The 19446-nt window shown below is 40.8% G+C and overlaps 1 protein-coding gene across 36 annotated transcripts in view; it reads right to left on the reverse strand.

The window, feature by feature from the left end:
* The window catches only part of LOC105482716 (adhesion G protein-coupled receptor L2), a 684023-nt gene that overhangs the window by 191176 nt on the left and 473401 nt on the right, over positions 1–19446 (reverse strand). For 5 of the 36 annotated variants that reach the window (XM_071090581.1, XM_071090642.1, XM_071090644.1 and 2 more), the window contains exon 1: positions 3151–3288. The exons of 25 other annotated variants lie outside the window; for them this stretch is intronic. The gene's annotated coding sequence lies outside the window, so the exon portion shown is untranslated. Of the gene's footprint in view, positions 1–1981; positions 2135–3150; positions 3289–3709; positions 3848–19446 lie in introns of those variants that run through there. 6 more of the 36 variants (XM_011742983.3, XM_011742974.3, XM_024793073.2 and 3 more) reach the window with 4 other exon arrangements.

Raw genomic sequence — 19446 nt, forward strand, 5'->3', positions numbered from 1 at the left:
TATGCATAAATTTACGGAAGGGTGGAGGGAGAGACAACAAAAAGTCCCATAACACACCTGGACAGAAGTAAATTTTCTTTTAAAGGGTTTCTCAAGCATTACAAAGATACAAAATTTAAAGTTACAAAGTACCCTTACTTAGGTCAAAACAGTCCCATCACAAGTTGGAATGTTGCCACAGACGAGTACCAAAATTATTCTATTTTTCTGCTATGGATGCACATTGCCTATCTTCTAAGGTCTGCCCAAGATCAAACCTAACTTAGCAAGAGACATCCCAACAGGTAATTATTTACCAAAGGATGTGACTTTCTTAGTTGTGCAACTTCGTTGAGCAAAGAGCAAACTCGGTGGGATCCGTTCCAGACACAGTGACAGGGAAATGAATGAATCAACCATGTCCGTTAAATCTGTGCCTCTGGAAAGGGGAAGAGAAGCGCACGTACTGAGAGAATGCAGAATAAAATCACAGAATTGAGGGCGGGGTGGGGAAGAGAGCGCCTTAGAACCTGGCCTTTGTAACGGGAACCATATGGTTGGTAGCTGCGGCTCAGACGCTCCCAGGCTGCTTGGGAGAAGCTGCTAAGCAGCCTGACACCTTTCAAGAAACAGGAGGAAAACATTTCCTTGGTCTGAATCTGAGACAACAGTTTGTATCAGGAAGAACGGAATGGGGGGCGGGGAGAGGGAAAAAAGATGAGGGGGAGGAGTCCCTAAAAAGAGAAAGGCTATGATAGATACCGCAGGACTTGTCCCTCCAACTATACTTTGAGAGCAGAGTGAACAGAGGATTTCAGAGGGGGGGAAAAAAAGCCTCCACTCAGCAACACTTTAGCATTAAGTAAAGCTTCCAGTGATTTCCCCTCACCCCAACCCCGCAGTTTGGCGAAAGGAACAAACTTTACGGGTCCCAAGCGCAGAAGTCTCGCAGGCGCGCCTCCACACTGCTGGGGCGCTTCCATGGTTTGGCTCGCCCTCGCCCCCTCTGCCTGAGGGTCGCTCCAGCCAATCAAGGAGCCCACGCTCGGACAGCGAGGGGGTCTCCCCTTCCCTCGCGCTCCTCCCACGCCTTTCTCTAGCCGCCACTCCCCAATGGCACCCCCATCCTACAAACCAGGCTCCCTGCCCCACAGCCACTCCAGCAGCATACACCCCGTAACTTCTCCCGCAGGCCCAACGCGGCCCGCTGCTGCCCTCTCACTGCGGGTCCGGGAGGCTCTCTGCCCTCCCCGTGGCCCACCGGGCCCCTGGCCCCTGCACCCTCCCGCCCCACGAGGCCGCCCTGGCAGCAGCAGCAGCCCAGCCGCTCCCAATCGTAGAAAGCCCCGGTGGCGGCCCGACCACATCTGGCTGCGCTTTGCTGTCATCCTCGCCTCCCCACACCACCTAACCACCGAAAAGAAGAAACAGCAACCCGTAAAAACTCGTCCAAGCCCTCCCCCACCGTCCACTTCCCCCGAACTCGCTCCAGCCGCTCAGAGGGCAGGCGAGCGGGGCAGTGGTTTGGCCCCGGGCCCCAGCACCCGGAGCAAATAAGCCCGGTCGAGGGCGCGCTTCACAGTCCTCCTCCCCAGCCCACCAGTGAAAGGACGGGCGGCGGAACCTTCCGACCCCAGGCTTTTATGAAATTTAAAAATGCATGGCTACCGGAGCCTCATCCTAACCCCCCTTGCCAGCGCCCCCAACAACTAGACTGATGCCTAAAGAGCGTTACAGGAGCTCCACGAGAAAAGGAGAAGCCGGCTGGACCGGACTGAGAGTTCGGCGGATCGATTTCCGAGAGGAGGTTGGGGGGCAGGGAGCGAGCGGCCCGAGCAAGCGCGGGTCTCCCCCTGGCCCGGACGAACATAAACAAACAGCCGAGTCCCACTAACCCGCGGCTCCCTCTGCCTCCAGCATCCACCCCCGGACCGGAGGCGCAAAGCAAACAGGTCTCCGAAGCCAGGCACAGAGGCACATTGTTCGCTCCTGCGGCTCTTACCTCCGTCTGCGAGCGCGCCCCGGGGGAGGGCCGTCTGGCCCGGGGGCCGCGCGGAAACAGGCTCGGAGGGCAGCGGCGACCCCGGCCGGAGAGGGCCGAGGCCGGCCGCGAGCGGGTCGTCGGCCGCCGAATCCGCGCGGGAGGCAACGCTGCGGCTCCCCGGCCGGACACTGCGCCGCGGCTCGGCGCGTCCTCCTGCTCGGCCGCCGCCGCCTCCAGCCGAGCAGCCAGCGCCGGGCGGCTCCTGGGGTTAAGTCAACATTTTCCCGCAGTTTCCCATACGCCGCTCTTCGAGAGGTCTTTCACACACACGCACTACACCCCCAGACCGCACGCTCCCTTAGAGAAAAAAAACGGGAATCAGAGCGAAAGGGGTGGTGGAGGCAAAAGCCTGACAGAGGTGCGCAGACTTGGGAGTCCCTTCGAAGCGGCGGGCGGGCGGGCGCCGGCGGCGCGAGGCCAACTCAGTTTGTCAGGCGAAGCCCCTCAGCCCCCACAACGCCCGGCCGGACTGGCATCCCTCGCGCCGACCCTGCGGCCTGGGGCGGGAGGCGGCGGCGACCCCTCCTCACATTTCGGATCTCCCGGCCGGGGCTGAGCGGTGGCCACTGCCCCAAGCAAGGCTGGCGGCGCAGACTCGGACTCGGGGAAGCAAGGAGGAGCCGGGAAGAGCCACGCCACGCACAGCAACTGAGGGGAGATGCCCCCAACAATCCCAAGGAATTCTGGTAAGCTCCCGATTTCGCTCCAGCACCTCTGCGTGTGTGTGAGCGGAGAGAGAGTGAGAGGCAGCGAGAGGGAGCGAGAGGGAGAGAGGGAGAGACCGGGGAATGCGAAGTCCTGACACAGACTCTCCGCGAGGTCTGAACTGGAGTCACCTCCAGCCTCCTCCTCCTCCTCCGCCTCCCCCCAAATCCGCCCTCCCCGCCAGTTGGGCTAATCATATAAACATACTAACGTGTACAGCGGCAAAGGACAAATCTCTCCCTCCTGATTTTTCCAGCAAGGGGCTCGGGCAAACTCAAAAGATTACAGGCAGCTAAGTACAAAACGTGGAGCAGATAATCTATAACTCATTGCCGCCCAATGGCCATTTTCCACTCCATTTGAGCAGCTGCTGCTGCCGTGCGCCCGAGCGGCGGGGAGGGGGAGCGAAAGGGTATACTTACGGGTTCGAGCCGTTAGGACGGCGGTGGCGGTGGCCGAGCAGCCGCCCGAGGACCAGGCCGGCCCCGGCTCCGCCGGCGGGGCGGCCGCAGGGCTGTCCGGGCGGCGGCGGCGGCGGCGAGGGACGCGCGCGCACGGCCGTGGAACGCGCCCCGGAGGCGGCCTGCGCCAGCTCGCGCCCCTCCCCTTTTCTCCCCTCCCCGTCGGCTCTCGCTCCCCCTACCCCCAGATCCCCAGGCTCTACCTCCAGCTCCCCCCATCAACACACCCGTTCAACCGCTACCCCCAGCCCACCCCAAAACTCCACTCACTGCGCGCTGGCTCCTCCGCGCGCTCCGCCGGCGCGCGCTCTCCATCCTGTGCACACACATGTACTTTAAAAACATTTATTTTATTTCTGGAGCGGGGTGAAGAGTATTTGGGAGAGCGCCGCGCAGCGCGGCGCTCAGAGGCTGGGCGCAGGGGGGTGACCGGCGGCTCGGGGCCCCCTCCCCTCTAGGCCCTGGAGCTTGCTCCCGGCCTGGACTTCGGAGAGGCGCCCGGGATGTGTCTTTCACCCACCCCGTCTCCAGGTTTTCTCTTTTCTCCACGCACCCAGCCGAAGGCCCCGAAACTTTTAGTTTCCGCAGCCCTCCTTTTGTGTAACTGCTTGGAGGAGAAAGAACGTCTGTTCGCCGCGGCTGCCTCCGTCCGGCTGCGGCGCGCGGGGGACGCTCCAGGGTTAATGCGTCTTTGATACCTGAGATTTCCGGCGCACTCGTTAATGAAAGTTACATTTTTTTAAATTGCGATGATTTTTTTCTTTGTAGTTACGTAGAGCCAGCGAAACTTTGACTTTATTGACTATATTTCACAAGAGCGTTTTGTTTGTTTTTGATTAAACTCACCAGGATAAGCAAAGGAAGGAAAGGAGACTACAAGGCTCTTTACTCTCAAGTATAGTCACAGTGCTGTTAGGTCTGTTTCCCTCATTTCCTTACATTGAAACTGCTTTTGCTCTTGTCCTCTGAACACACTTCCTTGCCCCTCTCCGTTGGCAATGTGAGCAAACAGCCAGGCAGAGCCAACGATGGACCTAAACTGAAAGGAACAGAGCAGGACAGTGCGAATCACGCTGGAAAAACGTTTAAAAGTCAGTTAAGTGTCCTGTGCATGCCAGAAAATTCAAACATGGATTTCTTTTTTTTTAATTACAAAATTTCTGAGATGGAACATATGTTTTCAAATGTATTTGTAAATCACTGATTCTACTAATGAATGCAGCTATCAATTAAAGAAGCATATTTACCTTGGTTTTCAAGAAAAAAAAATGCTTCTCCAATATTTAAAACCTAGAAACTAGTATAAAACTTGAGCTGCGTTGCTTTCAGAAACAATATGTACTCTTTGGTGCTGCAGGAATGTTGCAGGCATCACACTTCAGGAATCATTCCAAACAATGTTATTAATATGTCAACAGCAGATTGTTCAAAAGACACGAAGATCCTAAATACCTATCCGTATTTTGTCAAAAAGCCAGATAGGTGTAGTACTAAGTAAGTCCAATCCAACTACTGGTCAAGTTTGTTCTTGACTTGTAGGAAATCATAGGTTAAATGTACATGTGTCCAAATAACTAGAACATGTTCTTTTGGTGGGTTCATTGTAATTCTCAGATTAAAAAAGAGCCTTTGATAATCTAATTTCTTCTACCTGATGTACTGATGTTTTAACATTCTCACTATTTCAAAAGATAAAGGAGCAACTTAGAGCATTGGTGCTTTAAACTACATACACACTTCCATCTGGAATTTCTTACATAATTCAAATATTAACCATGCAGGATATAAACTAGTCTGGATAAAGTACATTTATGCAAAGCTGGTGCGAAACCTTATGACATACCTAAGTTTTTACGTATGTCAAAATACATACATACAACAGATCTACCCAGGAAAATTAAATCAGGCTACTTCAAGTCGTTGAAAAGAAGACAGAATTACCTAATTCTCAGACCTCAGAGGTAATTTTATGATCTCTCTAGGAATGTAAAATTATTTCATTCAGGATTGCAAAAGAGAGTATGTCAAACTAATAGTAACTTGCATTTACCAAGATATTTTGGCCCTTACATTTGTTCATCTTTGAAGGTTTTCACTCATCTGGGCACCATTCACAAGAAGCCCCAGTGAGTGCATACATTAGTCTAATCCTATTTTCTTTTGGGAAGCAAAACTTAGGCTGAAGTTTTTATTTAGTGAGCTTAGTAAGTAATCAATAGACATTTTTGCCTGAATTAAGCTGGCCATATGTTGGCTCATTTACTTATTTATTTAACTCTCTCAGAAATAATCTCTGGAAAACCCCATTATCTCTCTGCATCATACATTTGATATTCTTCGATGCTCAGGACGTAAGTGAATCACTCTTCACTATATTCTTAAAGAGACACAAAAAAGGAGGATGCTTGGAAGGGGGACGAATTTATCAAAAGTGAATTAAAATTATACAAAGTAGAAAAATGCCCCATACAAGTTTCAAATCTTATTTCAATAGGATGTGTATTCTATAGAGTTCAAAGTGTTCCACACTTTTTTCCTAAAAATATAATAGACTTGCTATGTTTTAAAATGACATATAAAAATACTCTTTGTGTAAGACAATGTTTTAAATATTTAAATAATCCTTCAACCTTCTTTGTATGTCCACAAAGAAGAATTGAAATAGTGTTTAATTATATTGCTAGATTCAAAATTAAGGTGTTAGCGACAAACCTGCCATTACAAAGGAACACGTAAAAGACGCACACCATAGAGTATATCTACATTCAAAAAACGTAATCTTCCTGGCACTGTCTGACAATTCATAACATAATTTATAACAATACAGGTGTTATGGTAGAAAAAAAACAAAATGAGAAGCTTAATAATATCTACAGACGTGTGCAAGTTAAGGAGAGTTGGAGTATGTTATGCATTCCCTGCAATCCAATCAATTTAATTACTCAATCTATATTCTTTAAGTAATGACGAAATCATTGACTTATTCATAATAGTTGCTAATTGTTTTTTAAAATAAATTCTACAAAGGACAAAGGAAACACCCATTTCCATTTGTTTTATGTTAAATCAACATATAACCACTCATGGTGATTTCATTCAAAGAAAACAGAAGGAACTCATTAGCTTATGTGGTTAGAGAGATTGATGGGCTTCAAACATTTTAACCATACATGTTTTTTCCAACTGTAGAAACTCATGTTTTTAATTTAAGCAACCTTAAGAAACTGAAGATTATTTTATTCAATGGGTTCATGTGTTTCTGGTACAGAAATTATGCTAATTTTTAAACCAAGATTTATCATCTAAGTATCTTTGTTTAGAGGGAAGTGATCAGGCACTTGTTAAAATATACGTAAGAATAACAGTAGTTTGAGTAACAAAGAATCTGAAATAGTATGAAAATGGACACAGGTGCAGAATATTGTGATTAGTGTAAGCCAATAGAACACAGTATCACTTTCACTGCCCTACTCTGGCAAATGGCTATAACTAAGATACTTCTAAAAGGGTCAGGGTTGAAGGGAAGAGATATTGAGGCTTGAGAGTAGGCCAAAAACTGCCATTAAGTTTGAACAACACAGTTATAGAAAACTATTAAGGAGGGAAAGTTGTATCTATTATGGGGAGTGTATTTTTGCCTGTGATTAGAGTTTGTGAAAGTTCTCAAAATAAACAAAAAAACACGTGGAATGACTCTCATTTCTAATTCAGAAATAGAAATAAAATTAGCTAGATTATATCCTAAACCTAACTCAGTTCCATTTTCTTTATCATTACTTGTCAATGATGCTTGGTGCTGAAACTAGTTTTTCCTATTCTAGAAAATAAACTCTGTTAAAGCTCTAGAGCAGATCAGAGCAATATATGAATGCCAAACTTAACTAGAACTTGTTGAAAGTTGCTAGCTTTGTTTTCAATTTTTGCCTTGCCATGCATGTAGTCTGAAAAGACATCAAAACTCATTTTCCATAAGAGCAAAAATATATGAAAGCATTTGGCAAAGCCAGTGAGGTTTCAGCTATTCTCCCTGCTCTATAGGCTTAGCAAATTTTGTCCAGGAAGGCCAAACCCTATCCACAATGTAGAGATGCAGTCTCCAAAAGTAATGACAGTTTAAAGTATAATATAAATATAATTAAGGCATATTGTGTTTAATGGTATAATTTAGAAGTATATAATCACATATATTATTAATACCTATCATTTGGTAATTAATACTTTTTTTAAAAAAGCATCCACTAGTTCAACTGGTAACATGACTTTTTCTGTGCACTGCAAGTGTTAACATATGCATAATTGTATATAAAGATTTAGGAAATTTTTATGTCATTACCATTATGATCCTCAAAAGTAAGCAAATTTAGAAAGATATTTCTTATAATTATGGTTCCACTGAGTCTTAAACAACTCAAAGTTTTTCTTTCTCATAGATTGTTCCTATAACTCTCATTAATCTCTGCACCTTGAGAATTTTCTATAGTTGGGTCTTACAGATCTTTTATCAATGCTTCTGTCAGACCACAAAGTGTAAGCAAAAGAACACTCATTTTATACAAAGCTGTCTATAAATTATAATAATTTTGTTCATCATAAATATTCATAATCGTGTTTTCTCATTAACAGTACACAGTTTAAAAAAACACCTCCTGCCTTGCGCGGTGGCTCACACCTGTAATCCCAGCACTTTGGGAGGCTGAGGCAGGTGGATCACAAGGTCAGGAGTTCAAGACCATCCTGGCCAAGATGGTGAAACCCCTTCTTTACTAAAAATACAAAAATTACCCCGGCACAGTGGCAGGCGCCTGTAATCCCATCTACTCAGGAGGCTGAGGCAGGAGAATTGCTTGAACCTGTGGAGCAGAGGTTGCAGTGAGCTGAGATAGTGCCACTGCATTCCAGCCTGGGCACTAGGCCACAGAGCAAGACTCCATCTCATAAAAACAAAACAAAACAAAACAAAACAAAACCCCTCCTGATCCCTTTTAGTGCCTACAAACCTCCACCACTGTCAACGATGAAGATTAAATTTATTTAAACTTTCTTTAAAATTGTTGAAGGTAAACTAAGGGCAATCTAAAATTATAACTCTTTGAATGGGCAATTCTTTTTTTTTTTTTTTTTTTTTTTTTTTTGAGACTGAGTCTGGCTCTGTCGCCCAGGCTGGAGTGCAGTGGCCGGATCTCAGCTCACTGCAAGCTCCGCCTCCCGGGTTTACGGCATTCTCCTGCCTCAGCCTCCCGAGTAGCTGGGACCACAGGCGCCTGCCACTTCGCCCGGCTAGTTTTTTGTATTTTTTTTAGTAGAGATGGGGTTTCACCGTGTTAGCCAGGATGGTCTCGATCTCCTGACCTCGTGATCCGCCCGTCTCGGCCTCCCAAAGTGCTGGGATTACAGGCTTGAGCCACCGCGCCCGTATCATGTATTGCTTAGGTACAGAACAAAAGCAAAGAGATGGTTAACAGTAGAAGCAACTCTATCAAATCTAAATCCTTAAAGATAACCAAGTAGCAATTTCACAGAATAGTCCAAATTGAATTTTTAGTGCCTCTGAGAATATGACTTTGATTATTCATGTCATAGTTCACGGTAGTATGGCAAAACTTGCAAAGGCTTTTAAGAGTCAGGAAACAAACTCACATACACCCTCTCTGCATTTTAGAAAGTCAATCAAATCTACAATTATAGAACACTTATAATGTTTTCATATTGTTTCAAGTGTGTATAACACTTACAATGTTTTCATACATTAAAGTTTCCATAATCATACAGCATAAAATAATTATACTCTGTGATTCCTTAGTATTTTTTAGACACAAAAAAACTTATTTATTTATTTATTTATTTATTTATTTATTTATTTATTTATTGAGACAGTGTCTCACTCCAGCCGGGGCTGGAGTGCAGTAGCACAGTCATGGCTCACTGCAGCATTGACCTCCTGGGCTCCAGCAATCTTCCCACCTCAATCTCCCAAGTAGCTGTGACCACAAATGAGTGTCACCATACCTGGCTAATTTTTTTTATTTTTTCTAGAGACGGAGTCTCCCTATGTTGCCCAGGCTGGTCTTGAACACCTCAGTTCAAGCAGCCCTCCCAAAGTGCTGAGATTACAGCCGTGGACCACCGCTCCTGGGCCTGTTTCATTTCTGAAAATCTTTTATAGCATAAAATTGTGTAACATGAGATGTTTGACTTTGACTTTGCTTGATCCTTCTGATCTATATATTAACTCTTACTAATATTTTTCATGATTTTGTTCTCTAATCAATATAACTATGATCTTTTACTCCACTTTGCTGCTTTATTTTTTAAAGACCTTTATTTGTCATGTACATTTTAGTAAAAATAAATATGTCTGAGCATCTGGAAAGTAGAATAGCAGTTTGCAAAGTAAAATAATGTGTTATAAACCTAATTCCCATCAGCATAGCTTCTTAATAAAAGAATAGAATAGTATCATTCAGGTTTCAACTTATTGAAACTCTTTACAATGCATTCTTAAGGTCAGTATGAAATCAATCACTGAGATCCTAGACCAAACAATGATGTAATAGGCATATGCTTTTGTGATACAAAAGAATCAGTTTTCTTTCAAATTAGCATCCAAATTTAGAATCATATTAAAATGTCATTCATATCTCAAAGGAGTACTGAAAGGATTCAGTAATGATAAGGTTTTGTTAGGTAATATTTAATGAAAAATTTGGGGAAAAAATTTGTTTTAGGTTAGAAATACAAACACATAAATAACCTATCCAGTCATTATACATTAAAAAGATGTTGCTAAACCATCACCTGGGTAATGTATTCTTTGAGTGGTTTTATTTTAGTGATGGAAGTGTGTTTCACTGACCATCCACACTCTTAGTCAATTGTCCTGGTTACCGAAATCACCTATCTACAATATAACTAACAAGGATTATTAGTGCATTAAGAGTGCCCCCTTCATTACAGCGGCAACTTTAGTTGTCCTGATAATGACGCCAACTTAATTAGTATTATCTCCTTACTACCCTAATTAATAGCTCAAATTCAAACTATATGTTTTTAATTGTTCAAACAATGTAGAATACACAGCAAGAAAAGCTAATTTCTTATTTATTATCTAATGACAATTGAAACACAGTAATTCATGGGTTACTGCTATATATAAGGAGACGTGTCAAAGAAAGAGGTAATAGTTATAACATAAAAACAATTTTTATAGTTTGTTAAAATTAGAGAAAAGCAGAGTAAAAATGCTGGCTATGAAATGTAAATGTTTGAGGAACCCAAGAATGTGAATTATTTTCAAATAATCTGAATCCCAAGAAGACTATCATTTATCATTTAAAAATAAATTTGTGGGTAATCAAATAAAGAACCTGAAAAATATTTAAAAGAACGAATTTTGACATTTTCATATAATTATTCAATATTTACTTTCTCTCCAATGCCCTGTTGCAAAATGATTTTAAACTTGATATATGTATAAATCAAAATATTTTATGCAGGTGTAGATTTGAGATGATAATGCTGCCCTATTTGCTTATATTGAATATTTCTGTACAGGAGGAAATTATTTAAGGTCAAAAATAGATACTCGATTGAATATTTAGAAAACTATCTTTCCTTAGGAATATTCACAGCTTATCAAAATTTGGAAGTAAAATATTATACCTTATATACTGAGGGAAGTCTGTCTTTGCCTGAATTTTTCAGTTAGTGAGAGAAGTGTTTAAATACTCTGTAGTTAGATTATTAACTTCTACAAAACTGAAACAGATGTGTGTCTTAATATGCCATTAAATTTATGATTTACATAGAACCCTTGCATAGAGCTGAGCAGAGGCCAATGATTCTAATTTGCTCTAGATTTACAATAACCTGATCTGGTTTTTGTAAGTACTGAAACACTTTAAACAAAATTAGAAAGCAGTTGTGCTTTGTGTGATTAAAGATGCAATTCCCTTTGGGGTAATGAGAAAAGTTAGAGCATGTTTCTTTCTTTATGGATGTTTCTATTATAAACAAGAGTGCTATACATTATATATTTTTGTTACTATGATTTTCTTGTTTTTAATTATAAAATAAACCAACTGAATTTCAGTGGAGTCTAAAATTGAAACTATGCCAAAATTTAGCTGAAGAATGTGTACTGAGCCTTATAAAAATCCTTAAAATTTTTCCCAGGGTCGTAAGGTCTTGTTGTATAAATACTAGTTCACCATCATTTTCTAGAGCAAAACATCTTCTGATTAAGACCTATGTAGCAAAAAGACTTGAGTGCAGAATAAATTTTAAGTCAGAGAATGACCTGAGTAAAATTGTTCAGGACTAATGATTACTAGATTCATATAAATTGCAAATAAAAAAAAGGTCTATTTTATCTCGTTACACAAATAATAACATGTACAGCACCATTATTTAAACTTTCTCCTTTGCTTTGGTGAATTATACTTCAGCTGCTAAAAATAAAATCTGTACAAATACTTTATTTTAAATATTGTAAATACTGTTTCCTTAAAAATCAGCCAGGAAATGTTGATATAAACATCATCATAAGCATATGTGTACATGTTTATGTATATAGAAAATAAGCCCATGAGAAAGTATTAATTCATTAAAAGTTTATCTCTCATAAAACCTTTATTAGCCCTTGAAGTCTTTGCCACTTCATATAAAATGATTTATCTTTTGAATAACAAGGTTCCATTAATCTGTTTGACAAAGGAATTTTTAAATCATTTAAATAATTTATTTCAATGAATTATTTAAATTCTGTAAAAAATATATATGCACATGTATATGTATATATCTGTGTCTATATATTTGTGTTCTGGCACAATATCACATAAGAAATACAAAATGGAATTCAGAATACATTGTCCTTGACATCACCAGTGTGACTTGGTGTTGCTGCTGATGTGTTCTGTGATCACCCACTGTTTGCATAGGACCCCTGTTAGAAGGCCATTTGTGCTACATTTGGCACAACAGGGTAATTTAATGTCAGGGGAAACTTGCACATGATTTTCTATATTCATTTTTAATTTTGCGGTTTTACTAAAATTGTAGGCTGACATATTTTTCAAAATGTAAGGATAATAAAGGCAATTATTCAGCAGTCATAGAAACCTGCTTTCCTCAATTCAGTGCTCTAGGTGCTGCTGGAAAATGGTAAACATACTCCCTCCCCAGAGAAATAAATCATCTGTGGAAACAAAGGAGAAATACGCACAGAAAGGAAACAAGAATATACAAAACTATTTATAAGTTAATACACAAAACTAATTAGGACATAAGGATTTATAGACTATGCTTAATATGCATGGCATTCTGAAATTTTAACTATATACTATTTCTTCACAGACTATTCACAAAATTTTCTCTCAAATACATTTTATACTTGTTCCTTTTTCCCTGAAAATACACTTTTACTCAGAAAAATAATGAAAACGATGAATAATTTTCCAACTTTGGTGAAGTTATAGAATAAATTTTTGACAAGTTATCAATTTTATTTTTAAACCTGCAGGAAAATTAGTTTTCACTTAAGTATATCCTACACAGAACATAATAGGTAATATATATCTGGTTTTTTTTTTTACCTGCTCATCTACTTTTTTGTTGTTTTTTTTTTTGGAAATTCCATCCAGTTTTTTTTTCCTGTGTGCCACTGTTCCACTGCCCCATTATATTAGGTTTGGGTGGATTCATTCGGGTTTTATTTCAATTTTATTACCCATCCTATCAACAAATTTCCTTTGGCCTTAATTTACTAAAGAGGACATAATTTCACACATAATAATATCTCAGTCTGTTTTTGTGGCATGTAGTAAACTTTGAGCTTCCAACTTCTTCGGTCCTCTCACTTTCATCCAACCGGCCACAAACCCAGCTATAACACTGTGCCATCCATTTTATACCAATTACCCACAATACTCAAACCTTGGGAGGCAGGTATGAGAAGCTCTCAGCAGTCTAATACAATTTTGTAAAGTCTCTGGTCTACCAAAATAGCTCATGACTCTTGGGGAGATAATGGTCTTTTAAAAGTTCCTATTTTTAAAAGATGCCTTAAATTTTAAATTTTAATTAAAAAGAAAAAAGACGCCTCAAACTCCTTTCTAGAACTTAGAACTTCCTCTTGGGAAGCACCACCCTCCCTACTCATATTCTTTTTTTTTTTTTTTGAGATGGGGTCTTGCTGTGTCACCCAGGCTGGAGTGCAGTGGTGCCATCTCAGGTCACCATAACCTCCACCTCCCTGGGCTCAAATGATCCTCCCACCCTAGCCTCCACAAAGAAGCTGGGACCACAGGCATGTGCACCAGGCCGGGTTAGTTTTTGTATTTTTGGCAGAGACAGGGTTTCACCATGTGCCTAGGCTGCCTGCTCACATTTGTGTATCTAGAAATGGCTCCCAACTTTGTATGGCATAGGAAGTATTATACTATTCAGAATGGTATGCACCAATCATACTGAGGTAATTTTGAAACATTTCACTTATTCTCGGAAGCTTTTTGAAGAACAGTGACCTTTTCAGTGTCTAGCTGTAGATGGCTGATGGAAAGTATTTCTGGAACAGATGAGAGTTAGATTCCTATGATGATGAATACCATTGTAATATTTAGTTCAGTGTATTGTCCATATTCTGCAGCACTGCTTTGGCTGATATAGATATTGCAAGTTGAATAACCTAGAAATCTTATACAAATGTACTCACCACATGTAAACACACACACAAATTTACATTAATAATAAATTTGTTTTGTCAGTTAATTGAAATATTTTTGTAGGGTATATGTAAACAAATTTTAGTACCTGCATAAATTAGTAATTACAATGAAAATTTGAGTATTTTCCAGAATAACAACATTTCTGTGTGTGCTTTAAGTAAAAAGAAACAAAAATGTAGACAGATTGTCAAAGGAGTTTGTAGTACTACTAATCATCCTGAGTGTGTGTTTGTGTGTGTGTGTGTGTATGTGTGCATTGGATAGGTGGTAAATATCTCAAGGAAAGCAGGAAATTAAGGCATGTGAATTATTGAATTCAGAAAAGCTGAAATGTTGGCTGTCAATTACATTTTCCCTAGAACACTCTTCTCCTTTATACCTTTCCTGTCCCAACAACTTAGATAAGATAAAGATGTGTCCAGGGAACCTCAGAAATTAGAATCAACAGGATTTACATTTAAGTTTTCAAGGGTTATGTTTTGCACCCTGGTATTTTGGTTTTATTCAAGGGGAAAACATCTTCGACAAATTATACATTATGGTAAAAAGTACCATATTTCCATCGTAGCTCACTTATGACTCACTAAGTTGTCAAAGCCTGGAACCCTACCTCCAACGACCAAAGAGCCTTTTCAACCAATTTTTCCTTGCCAGATCACTAGAAAAATTTTTATTAATATTATCTTGAAGAGTAAACTAATAGAAATGTCCAAAAAAGGAGATGTTTGGATTTTTTGCTGGCACTTTAAATGCTGTTTCTTTTTGTTTACATTCCTGTTTCACATTTCTTTTTTTTTTTTTTTTTTTTTTTGAGTCGGAGTCTCTCTCTGTCCCCAGGCGCTCACGGCAACCTCCACCTTTCCGGTTCAAGCAATTCTCCTGCCTCAGTCTCCAAAGTAGCTGGGATTACAGGAGCTCACCACCACACCCGGCTAATTTTTGTATATTTAGTAGAGACGAGGTTTCACCATGTTGGCCAGGATGGTCTTGATCTCCTGACCTCGTGATCCGCCCACGTTGGCCTCCCAAAATACTAGGATTACAGGCATGAGTCACTGTGCCCAGCAACATTCCTGCTTTTAAAAAAATTTTCCAAAATATGTTAGTACATATTTTGTACTAACAAAATATTTCGCTATTTAAGAAAATTATACTAAATATCATTTTATCTTTCTTTGATGATGTGCAATTTTTCAGTGTTGAAGAATCATCAAAATGAACATTGATTATCATAGAACTTATTACACATCACTGTATTTGTTGGTTTACTTGTCCTCTTCCCCACATGACTGTAAGCTCCTTAGAATCTCTCTAAACTTTATATGCCCAGCTCTTAGCAAGGCATAAAATAGAGGTCTCAAACTGCTGTGACCTGTATAAAATCTACCCCACAAATGTAGTTTGTTTGCACCATAGATAGTGGGTCACGCTGTCTTTGGTTTTGTTTCATTTTTTAATCTATCGTCTGTCAACTCTTAAAAATTAGGAGATTTCCATAAAATTTTGGATTTCCAGACCGGGCACCATGGCTCAGCCCTGTAATCCCAGCACTTTGGGAGGCCAAGGCGGGTGGATCCTGGCTAACATGGTGAAACCCTGTCTCTACTAAAAATACAAAAAATTAGCCGGGCGTGGTGGCGGGCACCTGTAATCCTGGCTACTTGGGAGGCTGAGGCAGGAGAATCACTTGAACCTGGAAGGCGGAGGTTGCAGTGAGCCCATATCATGCCACTGCACTCCAGCCTGGGTGACAGAGTGAGACTCCATCTCAAAAAAAAAAGTATGGATTTCCAACTTCTGAAGAAAAAATAGAAAGATCTGGCAGCATTTGGCATATATTAGGTCATAGCAACATCCAGGAGGAGAGGCTTTACCTTTTAAACAAAACATGCCCTCTGTGTTAGTCTGTTTTGCATTCCTATAAAGGAATACCCAAGACTGGGTAATTCATAAAGAAAAGAGGTTTATTTGACTCATGTTTCTGCAGATTGTACAGGAAGCTTGATGCTGGCATCTGCTTCTGCTGAGGGCCTCAGGAAGCTTACAATTATGGTGAAGGCAAAGGGGGGAAGCAGACTTGTCACATGGAGAGAGAGGGAGCAGGAGAGAGAGGGAGCAAGAGAGAGATGGGGGAGGTCCCTGACTATTTTCAACAACCAAATCTTGCATGAACACACTACTGTGGGGAGGACCCCAAGCCATATATGAGGGATCCTCCCCCATGACCCAAACACCTCCCACCAGACTCCACCTCTAATACTGGGGACTACATTTTAACATGAGATTTGGAGGGGACAAACATCCAAACTATCACCCTTTCTTACTCCCTGTATTCTCTGTCATTTCTTATTACTCCTCAAAACCAAGGCAAAGTATCTTGTGCCATGAATCACTCCATTTGTGTAATGTTTTATGTTCTATTTTAATAGTGGCATTAAAGGAAATTGAAATGTGTCATCACCCGTATTTCTATAAAGTGGAAAATAGAAGATAGATCAAGAGGACTATATCTTTCACCCAGCTGCCCTTCACCCATTATTTTTCTTCCTGGCCCCTATAAACATTTATGTTTGAGCTCTGGTGGTCAATAATTTTTATGTTGGAAAAAAGTGTGAATTATACTGTCAATAAACATTATAAGACATGAAGAAATATATTGAATAGTAGCAATGGTGCTTTACTTTGTTCAAAGGATTTGTATATGTATTACCTCATTTGTGTTCTTACGTCATAGATCATATTGAAATTATATTGCCCCTTTATTTGTACTGATTGACTTAGTCTATTCTCTATTTATATTCACTTTCACCAGTTTTCTTTTTTCTCCCCACCTGTCATCACTTCCCACCACTCTTCTATTGATGTTTTATCTTACACTTTTTTTTTTCTTTTTGAGACAAGTGTCTTGCTCTGTCACCCAGGCTGAAGTGCAGTGGTGCGACCCTAGCTCACTACAACCTCCACCTCCCAGGTTCAAGTGATTCTGCTGCCTCAGCTTCCTGAGTAGCTGGGATTACAGGCATGTGCCACCATGCCTGGCTAATTTTTGTATTTTCAGTAGAAACAGGGTTTCACCATGTTGTCCAGGCTAGTCTGAAACTCCTGACCTCAGGTGATCCACCCTCTTTGGCCTCCTAAAGTGCTGGGATTACAGGCGTTAGCCACCACACCCAGCCATTTTTATGTGACTTGTTCAGTTAGTTTCCCTACATGGAAAGGTGCCTTGACAGAAACAAATAATGATTTTGATTATTTTCGTATGACCTAATATCCCATAACTATACTTCACCAAGAGATGACATGAAATAAATCAGACTGCATTAGTCCATTTTCACTGGTGATAAAGAAATAACCGAGACTGGGAAGGAAAGGAGGTTGAATTGGACTTACAGTTCCACATGGCAGGGGAGGCCTCAGAATCATGGCAGGAGGTGAAAGGTATTTCTTACATGGTGGTGGCAAGAAAAAATGAGGAAGATTCAAAAGCAGAAACACCTAATAAAACCATCAGATCTCATGAGACTTATTCACTACCACAGGAACAGTATGGGGGAAACCACTCCCATCCCCATGATTCAAATTATCTCCCACCGGGTCCCGCCCACAACACGTGGGAATTATGGGAGTACGATTCAAGATGAGATTTGGGTGGGGACACACAGCCAAACCATATCACAGACTTTTTCAGTCAGGCAAATGGAAGTAAACAATCTTTGATGAATTAACATACAGTTTAATAGATGTAGTTAAATAAAAACACAATAGAGCAGAAACCGCCAAAAACACAAAATGTTTTAAGGCAAACAAGCTAAGCCTTCACTAAAAGTTACCAGAAGTAGTTGATAGCCCCAGAGGTGTTTAAAAAATTCTTCCTTAAGATTATACTTTTCAAAGAGGAATATTTGCTTAAAATTGGAATGACTTCCAGAGTTTAAGAATTTTTAAATTTTATTTGTATTTATTTATTTATTTATATTTATTGAGACACAGTCTCACTGTGTCTTCCAGGCTGGCGTGCAATGGCACAATCTTGGCTCACTGCAACCTCTGCCTCTCGGGTTCAAGTGATTTTCATGCCTCAGCCTCATGACTAGTGGGATTATAGGTGTGCACACAACACCCAGCTAATTTTTGTGTTTTTAGTAGAGACAAGGTTTTAGTATGTTGTTCAGAGTGGTCTCAAACTCCAGGCCCCAAGTGATCCACCCGCATCAGCCTCCCAAAATGCTGGGATTATAGGCATGAGCCATTGTACCTGGCTAAATTAAGAATATTTTTTAATATGCCAAATTTTATGCTGTATTTCTTATTGGTGAGTGTTATTAGTACATTATCATTATTCCTAATTTTCTTTTGTATTTTCTATCTTCATACACAAATTTTTAGTATGATTACAGGCCAACACATTTTCTCATGAAATATAACCCTTTATTTTATTTAATTTTATTTTTTGGAGATGGAGTCTCCCTCAGTCTCTCAGGCTAGAGTGCAATGGGGCTATCATGGCTCACTACAGCCTCCAACTCCCAGGCTCAAGCAGTCCCCCCACCTTAGCCTCCAAGTAGCTGGGACTACAGGGATGCACCACCACCACACCCACCAATTTTTTTTTTTTTTTCTGTAGAGACAAGAGTCTATTTTGTCCAGGCTGGTCTCAAACTCCTGGGCTCAAGTGATCCTCCTGCCTTGGTCTCCAAATCACTGGAATTACAAGTGTGAGCCACCACACGCAGCTTATAACTGTATTTTAAATTCTCATCTCCACAAGGTGAGAATCATCGATATTAAACATGCTGGTTCGGTTTTGGAATGATTTTTTGTTGTTGTTTTTTTTAGACACGGGGTCTCACTTTGTCACTCAGGCTAGAATACAGTAGCATGATCATAGCTCAAGGCCTCCTGGAATTCCTGGGCTCAAGCAATCCTCCTGCCTTAGCTGCCTGAGTAGCTAGGACTACAGGTGTGCACCATCATGCCCAGCTGATTTTTAATTTTTTGTACAGACAGGGTCTCCCTATGCTGCCCAGGCTGGTCTGGAACACTTGGGCTTGAGCAGTCCTCCCACTTCAGCCTCCCAAAGTGCTGGGACTACAGGTGTGGGTCATCACACCCGGCCTAAACATGCTAGTTTGAAAATTTTCTATAAATTTTATCGTTTGCATAATATTCTTTATTATCAGCTTAAAATCCTAAGTAATATGTAATTTCTGAAAATACTCTCTGTGCACATTGTAGTAGCCTCATTGAAACACTCCTCTCCTTTTTCTAACAGTTTTATACATCTTTTAATCAACTGTAATTTTCTTAATTCTGTCTTAGGGCACACAAACTCCTGCCTACCACTTTATTAAATAATTATCTAAGCAACTTTACTATTAAAACTTTAGTAAAACAAATGTCTGTCAATTAATGGAATATAATCCATTTAAATGAAAATCATCACAAATAATTCTCTGTACAGCCTGGAAACTAATGTTGGCAAATATGATTGGATCCCCTTCATAACAGAAATTTTCTCTTTTTTTTCCCACTAAGC

This window comes from Macaca nemestrina, chromosome 1, assembly GCF_043159975.1.
Source record: "Macaca nemestrina isolate mMacNem1 chromosome 1, mMacNem.hap1, whole genome shotgun sequence".
In the NCBI taxonomy this organism is placed as follows: domain Eukaryota; kingdom Metazoa; phylum Chordata; class Mammalia; order Primates; family Cercopithecidae; genus Macaca; species Macaca nemestrina.